The sequence below is a fragment of the Haplochromis burtoni genome, unplaced genomic scaffold, assembly GCF_018398535.1.
Source record: "Haplochromis burtoni strain Fernald_Lab_line unplaced genomic scaffold, NCSU_Asbu1 Contig_160, whole genome shotgun sequence".
Classification (NCBI taxonomy): Eukaryota; Metazoa; Chordata; class Actinopteri; order Cichliformes; family Cichlidae; genus Haplochromis; species Haplochromis burtoni.
In genome coordinates this window covers 1,102,285-1,112,114 of record NW_024582521.1, presented here as the reverse complement: position 1 = coordinate 1,112,114, position 9,830 = coordinate 1,102,285, and the positions used below count along the sequence as shown (strand labels likewise).

At 41.1% G+C, this 9,830-nt stretch overlaps 1 protein-coding gene across 2 annotated transcripts in view; it reads left to right on the top strand.

Annotated features, from left to right (window-relative positions):
* Positions 1 to 9,830, top strand: part of LOC102294191 (cGMP-dependent 3',5'-cyclic phosphodiesterase) — a 173,762-nt gene that overhangs the window by 59,305 nt on the left and 104,627 nt on the right. The window lies entirely within an intron of this gene.

Genomic DNA, 9,830 nt, shown 5'->3' with positions numbered 1-9,830 from the left:
GGGGGGATAAGGGATGGAAGGATGAAACATAAAGCAGCTATAAACATGAAAGGTAGGAAATTAAAGACAGTGCCTTTTTTTCAATGGCAGATGAGCCCTGTGCACTGTAGTCTCTGTTCACTTGTGGTGTGCTTGTTTGCACGTGTGTGTGGGTGTGTGTCTGTGTGTCTGTGTTTGTTTTAGGCTAACAGTTAAATTGCCGCTGTTTGTTCTTGCGTCCCCAGTTCAACAAGCCTCGTGTTGTTTCATCTTTCCTACTCCCCCCTGCATCCTGTCGTCCCTACTGCTCCTTATTTTGCATTTGTATGATTTATGACACGCAGATGCATAAAATCTAAAATTGCTACCCTCTGTTATATTCACATGTCCCGTCAAGCATAGTGTTGGGAGTGAAATTAAAAAAAGGAAAGAAAGAAAAAAAGTTTGATTGGCTGCCAGTGTTGACATGTTGTGCTCAGATTCAATTACCTAGATATATGCTCACAGGGGTGCAGGTGCATGTGCAGTGTCACACACGCGGGTTAGGTGATAAACATAAAGAAATGCTTTATCCGTGTCTGTGTTTCTGAGAACAAAGACGTGTTGGACACCTAAACATGGGTCTGAAAAATCCACTTTTTGTCCACATGTTGCTTCATGTAAAAAACATTACTACCTTTTGTGTGTTTGACTGCAGCGACGTACTTCTTTTATTCTTGCGGCTTTCATTCGTACACACCTGCCTGCAGGTACGGTAAATGTGTATCTGCCTTTACGCTGCCAATGCATTTGTGCGTCAGATGTCCACGTACGTGTTTCTGCACTCAGGTCACATGGCTGAAAGTCCTGTCCAACTGCATTCCTCCCTTACAGCTTGTTTTGTTTGTTAATGGTTAGTTGTCGTCACCCGTACTGTAATTCCTTGTGTGATTTGGTCTGGAGGGAGCGTAACGCCCTGCAGGAGGACGACCTGAAGCGTCACAGTTGTTACAGGTTACAAATGTGCATTTTAAAGGGAGAGAAAGTCTTTGCATTCCTTTTCTTGAGTGCAGTTTTGTCCACATTAAAGTATTTTTGTCACACCATGGATCTTACAGTACTCTGGATGGCAGATAAGTAGGAGCTGGAGGGGTGGAGGGCGATTAAGAAGAACCTCAGTGTTCGTATCTCTGCTGTCATGCATGAGATTTGTGAGTTTATACAGTAATGGAGTAAAATGCATTCAGTTATATGCTGGCTTGTACGTGCCTGCGAGACAGTGGGGCAGTAAAAGCAGCAGACTCATCTCTCCTCAGTCTCCAGTGAAACAGATGTGAGGATTAGTTCATCGGGGAATCGGAGGATGTTTAACAAAATAATTATTTTCGTGGATTCTTCTCACTCTCCACTCCACTGGGTCTCTGTGTGTCAATACAAATGATTATTATTATCATTTTGGCTTCATAGATGTTTACACTCACACAAACATGCTTCACTCCAAAGTCTCTGAAGTGTTTACGTACACGTCTGCGAGCTCTGTGACTTTCACCAAGTGCGTGCAGAAGCAACACTTTGGACAGGTGTGTTCATTCACCTTTCTCCTCCAGCTCCCAGTTATCCGCTATCCTTGTCATTTTCTCATTTCTCTGCACAGATGTTTCCACGTTTTCTTCTCATTTAGCCAAAGATGATGGGCACGAATTAAAAGCAGGGGAAAATTCTGCACTGAATGTTAAGGTGGAAGAAAAAAAAGCCCATTTGAATTAAAGCAGAAAAAAAAACCCTTTAATTATTTCTGTGTGTGCGTGAGGGGATTTGAGTGCGTGTCCCAGAACTCCATACACGAGCTCCCCTGATAGCTTGACCTTAATGACATGAAAGTGGTTCTGCTGAATTGAGTAGGTTTAGCCCACTGGGGTTTTGCATTGTATGGTGTTATAATTGTCAGTTTGGGGAGCGAGGGTTAGACTCTATGCTCTGACCTCACCGCTGGAAGAGAAAGCTTTCTTATGGGGATTAAAACATGACTATTGCATTAGTTGCACTGGGCATGTATCTGCTTGCTCTATATGAGCGTGCCTGCCCTTGAGATAAAAGTGTTAATCTGATCTGACGACAAAAGTTTAAGAAAACCATTTTACTTGTTGCTCGCGTAATGTGAACTATTTTATACATTTTTACGTATTCATACAGTCTGATCTAGTGGTTGTGGGCAGATCCAGGTGTTCACTGTTCATTTGCATACATGCAAAACAATAAGACATAGAGCTGAGCTCGCGGTAAAGCTACTGACGCACTGCTCTTTCACTATTAGTTAAAATAGCTTGTCTTATCTCTTTATTTTAAGCTTAGCCTATACTCCAAAAAGGTATTTATTTAATCTTGAATTCTCTTCTGGAACCAGTAGAAGGAATCACTGAAAAAAAAAAATCCATCCACAGTAGCCAGAGTCTGATGCAAAAAGTCGCTAATATCCTGCTAATATCAAGCATTTTCCTTTTGAAAGGAGACATGAGGAAGCAGCACTGTTACCCTTAAGCAACTGATGTGGCCTTTTCAGCCTTGTGTGAAACCTCCAGAGTGTATTTCTTCTTGTCTGACTTGATTTTATCCTCAATAATATACCACCGATGCGACATGGGGCTGTAAGCAGCGAACCTGGAGCTTTATATTCAGCGGATTCATCCAAATACACACACCGCTGATCCCATTGTTGTTGATCAGGCAATTGAAACAAATCGCCTCAACTGGTCACAGAAGACCAGTGACCTGTGTGTGTGTGTGTGTGTGTGTGTGTGTGTGTGTCATTGAACTGCATGTGAGGTGGTGTGGGTGTGCCGCTGCATGGAAGGTGGATTGTCAGTCACCTCGCAGCGGCAGATAACCTCGAATTACATGACGACTCAAGTTACTCACGAGCATTGTAGTGAGAATATTTTAAAGTGCTCTTCATATAGATGATGGCAGAGCACAGAGTGCGTGTCTCATCGCCTGCGTGCCTGCATCTAAATTATACCTCATTTAAATACTTTAAATGCAAAGTCTGCAATAATGCATTAAATGTACCTCACAGTTACAAATCCAGACATATATAAAGCTGTGCCACAAATAAGGAGACTGCATCATTTTACATGATGAGAAGGACATTTACATGCAGCAGAAACCACATGGAGATCAAATTACATCTGGAGGATGATTTGCTTGCTATGTGTGTCTTGTACATAATATTGTGGAGCTCCACATACTCGCAGTCTTACAGTTAATATCCAGCACGTATGAGCTTCTGCTCTCGGTTTTATTGCGCTGATCGATTGTGGCACAACTGAAACTATGGGGAGCAGGATTCATGAGGTTTTCCAATTCCCGACGCAGTATTTCGATTCCAAACCTCGAGGGACTCTGTAATAACAGGTAGGTGTGTCATGCATGAGCAGTGGCTGCAGCGGCGGAGAATGTGCAGTGAGGTGACAGCCTCAATCGATTGCCCGTTCGGTGAAGGCAGCAGGCAAGCTTGGTGGCTCATTAACTGATGTAGACAGCGGTGCTCGGTGAGCTTGTTGCGTGATTGCCTGTGGACTTTGTTTCACTGTCTGTAAATGTTTTGGAAAAGTACAGTATTGGACCAGACAACAATAGTTTGCTTTAAATATTAGGATTCTGTGTATGCTGTGCTCTCTGCTGGGAAAGAAACTTTTCAGTGAACTTTACTCTTATGGACGTCCATTTTTCAATTTGATTGTGTTGTGCACAGAGCAGCACCAACCTGTGCATGATCAAAAACAGAAACCCTCCTTGTAGCAGAATTACTGAACCCGAGGCTCAGAGTAAACACGAAGCAATAATAAGCTGTTTAATTAAATCAAACTCAGCAGATATTCATTTGTACAGCCTGTGTTGTTCTGCTTTGATGTTTTAATCAAGGACAGTTTCAGTTTGTTTGCAGATCAAACTTCGTAGTGTGTGTTATACTGTATAGCCTAAAGGGAAAATACACCACATTTCTTTTTATTGCCTTTTTGCAGGTGTCAGTTTGAAGTTTACACACTATCATTCTGTATCAGTCATGTCATTCGTAGGTTTCATTGCAGCAATCTTAAAACATTCATCCTTGCCTAGCCCCAAGAGGAAGGTTACCTGCTTTGGTTGTAATAATTTGCACTGACAGTCTTTTACTCTAATGCAAATGAAAGAATCCAAAAGTCATTAAGAGAACTGATGAAATGTTTTAATTAAAGGTGCCTGATGATGTGAGCCACAACTACAGTAAGTTGTGCAGTGCTCAAAACACTTAAATCACACCAGAAGCTGACCAATTAAATAAACAGGTTAAAAATCAACATTAAAAACCAATCTGACTTGGATGCACTTCGGACGGCATCTGGAAATGCTCCTGATGGGATGGTGGATGGTGTCCTTGGGGATCTCCTTCCAGACATGGATCAGGGTATGAGTTAGCTCCTGATCAGTCTGTGGTGCTATCTGTTGGTGTCAGGTGCACCAATGTAAAAACTCCCTGAAGTTCTCATTAGATTCAGGTCTGGGACAAATCAGGGCCAGACAATGGCATCAGTGCCTCCATCATTCAGCGCATTGTCCTGCACCAGGAGGAACCCACCGCTAGCGTAAGGTGTGACAATAGGTGAGGATTTAATCCTGCTAACAGTAATCAAGCTACAGCTGGCTAACACATGGAGGTCTGTGCGACCCTCCAAGGACGTGCCCTCCCATTCCATCGATGACCCACTGCCAAAACAGCTGGATGATGTTGCAGGTACCACTGTGGTCACCACGTTGTCTCCAGACTCTTCATGTCTGTCACATGAGCTCAGTGTGAATCTGCTCTCATCTGTGAAGAGAACAGGGCGCCAGTAGTGGACCTGTCAGTTCTGGTGTTCTCAGGCGAATGCCAGTCGAGCTACACGATGCTGGTCTGTGAGCACAGGTCCCACTAAAGGACCTCAGGCCATTGTGCCACCCTCATCGAGTCGGTATCTGACAGTTTGGTCAGAAACATGCACATGAGTAATCTGCTGGAGGTTATTTCGGGCTAGGTGATTGCCCTTCAACTGCCCTGTCCAGCTCTCCACGTGTAACAGCCCAACTCGGATATTTCTTCTACACTGTTGAGACAAATACACCTTTTTACATATGGATGTGCCATCCTGGAGGAGCTGGACTACCAGTATGGGCTGCAGGCATGATCTCATGCTACCAACACTGACGAGGAAAAAGCAAAAGAAGAGGAAAAACACTCAGGAGGCTTAAATAATAAGAAAAATTATCTATGGGCAGCAGCTGCGAGACCAAACAACTTTTTTGGTGTTGTGTTATTGTCGCCTCTCTGTTGCACCTGTTATCAGTTTCATTTGCATCAAAGCAGGTGAAATGAACTCACAGTGTTTCGTGCTTTCTAACTGGACAGATTAACACTCCTGAAGTTTAGCTGTGTTATATTGTGATGATCAAATGTTCCCTAATATTTTTGAGCTTTGTAGTGAGTGCTATACTCTCATTTAATATAAGTGATTGTTTTCTTTTACATACTTACATTTTCAGTGGCTATAAATATCACAATACCTTTACTCTACAATTTTCACTAACAAAATCAACTTTTACTCATACTAAAACTTTAATAATAATGTATTTTTGGTTAGTAAGAATTAACCAGAGTATGTGGTTGAGGTATTTCTACCTACTTTACATAGTTTGGTTGTTTAGTCCTGTGGCTCCCAGATGAAAATTTTGGAGCATGGTTGAATTTATGTATTTTTACTTAATGATGGTTGTTTGGAAACTTTATATTATTAAAAAGTAAAGTTGCTTCAAACGTTTTTTTTCTGCATTGTTAAGATAAAAGATTGTGCTTTTGCTTATTTGCCTTCTTGTCCTGCTGTGGTGGCATTTCTCCTGTAGCAGGGCTTTCTGTGGCTGACTGATGCAAATCCAGACAGAGGAGAGAGGGTGTTTTACTTTACAGGGGCACAGCAGTGTTGCATTACATGCTGTACGGTTCAAAGCAATGAGAAGAAATTGAAGTTCAGACCATCAGGCTTCGCCTGCCATGGCACTTTGAATTACACATTCTGATAAACGACCTCGGACACAAGGGCACCTTCACTCCACAACAAACCCTCTGCGTGCTGTATATATGCGTTGTGTGCGTGCGCATGTCAGGGTTAGCGCTTTTTCCTTGATAAATGGACTGTATTATTCAGAGCTGCTGAATTTTATCTCAAGTGGATCCCTGTGGGGCATTGAACAAGCTCTTTCTCCTTCTGCTTGCATGCGCGTGTTCACATTCCCACAGTCCGCTACTCTCACATATCTGCAGGTAAATATGCTGTACGGCTGTATATTTGTTGTCCAGGCACCCTGCTGAGTTGCAAAACTCCAAAGAGAACGAGTAGGCATTCGAGCCCCCCCTTTCATTCAGACAGAAAGGTGATAATCACGACACGTTCTTTGTCAGCTGGCAATGTTGATATGACGAAAAACAAGGCAAGCGGGCACGAGAGCTTCCAAAGACTGCAGCCAAACACTACGAGGCCACAAAAACTGTTGCCGTGGACGGTTTTCATTAATCACATTCTTGCATTTTAATTGATTGTTTCGCCTCTAATAAGGTTAGAGATGAGATATAGTTGTTCTCTAATTGCAGGCTTGTTCCCCAGCTGCTCTTGTCCTCGTGTTGAAGTGCTTTGGACACTGACTCTGAACCCCAAACTGAGGGCTGTACTACGAAGCACAATTTCATCATATCCAGATAACTTCAGGGTTTTCTGTGCTATGAAGGCAGTTCACTTCTTACCAGGTACATTGCCATGGTAACTTAACCTGCTGTGGAGCAGGTTATGTTGGAAGCTCCATCCAGGGAAATGTCGTGGCCTAGAGTTATTAATAATGTCCAATGTTAGCATCAGGAAAAAACAGGGATGCTATTAGCACGAATATGTGATCCTAAAATACCTTGGACCTTATTATTAAATTTGCACATAGAATAAATTCTGTTTTATATTTATTATTTACTCAGACTACAGCTGAAAGAATAAAAACTAAGCCCATCTTTTAAATATTACATTTATGAAAAACTCAGTTATAATCCATCTGATTTTCCTGTGTCCTTGCGAGAGAGCTATGATATTGATAAGTCTGTAAACTTGCACATTCATTATTTTTGCTGGCTTTTCTTCCAGGTTTCATGTTAATGTGCAGGGAAAACACTGAGCTAACTTAATGAGTTGATAACCAGCTTTATGTGACTGATGCTACAGTGGGGTAAAGAGACTCCTGAATGATACCCCGGGGATGCTGAACTTTTGTTGTTGTTCATTTCTGGGCATTTATTTAATATAATTTATTTAATGTAGAAATTAAGGTAGGCAGAGATCAGGGGAGACTGCCTTGCAAGAAATGGTCTTAAAATAAAAATAAACTATAATGTTATTGTAATATAACATGTATTTTTTTCCTGCAGTGAACATGACATTTCTTCTTATTGTCCCTCCAGTTTGTAACCTGTGGTCACTCACTGGGTTTTAACTAAACAGAGCCAGTATATTACATTGATTACCAGCCACAGGTCTTGTGTTTTAGAAACTGTGGGTTTTGTTGCCTGTGAACAACAGTTTTGTAATTGGACCACTCATACATATAAACATGAATTAGTTTAGCAAAATATTAAATTAATTAGGAATAAATTAATTTTCACAAAGCTTTTAACAGCAAACCTGTCCACACCAATAAAAAAAATTGTAAATATGACATGAAAGTAAAAATTGTGTCTTAATTATTTCTTCACCTCTGCCCCGACAAGAACAAAAAGGAAACGGAGAAGAACTTTGATTTATTCAGCACACAAAAATGCTCCCCAGGGCTCCATAGACATTACTCATACCCGTGGATTCATTAGCCAGTGATCAAGAGAGAAGCATGTAATCCACGCTGCTTCTCGCTTCCTCAGATTTTGGTACATGACATCGTTTGCTGCTTCTTAAAGCTCTCTAGCTCTCATGTGTAGAGAAATGGTATATTCACCCAGTGAGATGTCAGTTTAAATTGTATGCCTGTTAAGAAGAAATGATCTATTCGCCTTTTGCAAAACCCACTTTGCAGTAACTGACCCTCTCTGAAGCTAATTCGTCTGTGGCCTTGCCACAGTACAACAAGAAAAGTGAAATTGTGAGGTGGCTTTATCTGCCTCCAGGCGCATTCACCACTTTGAGCAAAACAGAAGAAAGAAACAAGCGGTGAGTCATCATTCACCTCATGTAGGCAGAAAGGATATAGAGAAGTTGTTCTGCAACTCTTTCTTAAAGTGATCCTCTACCCAGAAACTCTTTAAGCAAGTACAGCAAAAGATACACCTTTGCAGGCTTTCACGGTGCAAGCTGATGTTAGTCAGAGTTTAATTCAATTCAGTCCAAGGCGCTTTGCATTGTGAGGTAAAGATCATACAATATTTAAGAGGGAGTCCCAGTAATCTGATGATCCACAGTGAGCAAGCAGAGGGTGATGGTGGGGAAAAAGAACTCAGTTTTCATAGGAAGAGACTTTTAAAAGTAAGAGGAAAAAAAGCCTAAAAACCAACAACAAACAGGAGAAAATACAAGCTATGGGAGAGGATAGAAAACAGTTAATGGTCTGCCATAGTGGCCCCACAGTATGCACATTATAAATGCATGGCGAGTGAAAAACTAGGGAGTGGAGGAAAAAGTTCGGTGCATCACGCCATGTCCTTAATAGCCTGAGTCTGCAGCTCCATAACTAAGGGAGGTTTGTGACCTCGGTCAAAATGGAAGGTTTTTAGCCTCATTTGCTACTTTAATGATAAAAAACCAACTATGTGTTGCTTAAGGTTGCAGGAAAGATCTGGCAGTAACGATATTGTAATGTCAGTTTCTTCAGATTTCTGACTGGCACATTATTAATAATATAACTACACACAGAAAGCTATAAGGGCATGTTCGGGTGTGTTCGGTCAGTCCAGAGTTTGGTAATGAGCTGCAGTCGGTGTTTTTGCTGCATGTCTGAAAAAATATAAGTCATGAAAAGTTAAAAGGTGGACGTACACATGCCTCATCGTCGGGGTAGTCTGCAGGGAGAATCCAATTAACATTTCAACATCAACAAAAACTTAAGGAACTGGTCTCAGTAAAACTTCAGGTGATTTTAAAGTAGTTACTCCAGGCTGCAAATGTTTGAATTGTATTATCCTTGTTTCAGGCAGCAGGCAAAGAGTTCTACTGACGTTTCAGGTTTTATTGGCCCTGAAGTTTATAAAATTTGGTCGTTTTTGTATTTTTATTCTTTATTGCCTGTATTTTAGTCTACTTAACTTGAGTTTATTCAACTCTGCTGGTTGTACTGCTTTCTTACTTCGCCAGGAATCTCTTGTAAAAAACAATTTTATTTTAAGGAGAGTCCAATTTTCCTGGTTAAATAAAGCTTAAATAAATAACATGAATTTCAGAGAATTATGAATCATTGTTTGGACGCTGTAAGTGTGAGATGAAGTGCAGCATAACAATACATTACCCTTCTTTCATCAAAGCACCAAAGCCATTTAGGCTTTATGGGATTTCGTAACCAAAAGCTGCATGTGCGTCCATCACGACCACTACATTTTTCTTATTCTATTTTGCGGATGGCAAAGACATCCTGTAATATTATATAATGTAAATTTAGTTTACCAGGCAACAAAAAGCATGCATATATAAACATATGTCTCACCTTTTTCTATGCTTCTTGCTTCATCCCACTCATGCCTATGCCTCATAAAAACAACCTTTTTTTTACTCAAGAACTGTTCGCTAGTTTATGAGCAACAGCATAAAATCCGAAACTTAAGGTGGGTGGCCTGCCCACGCTTCTTT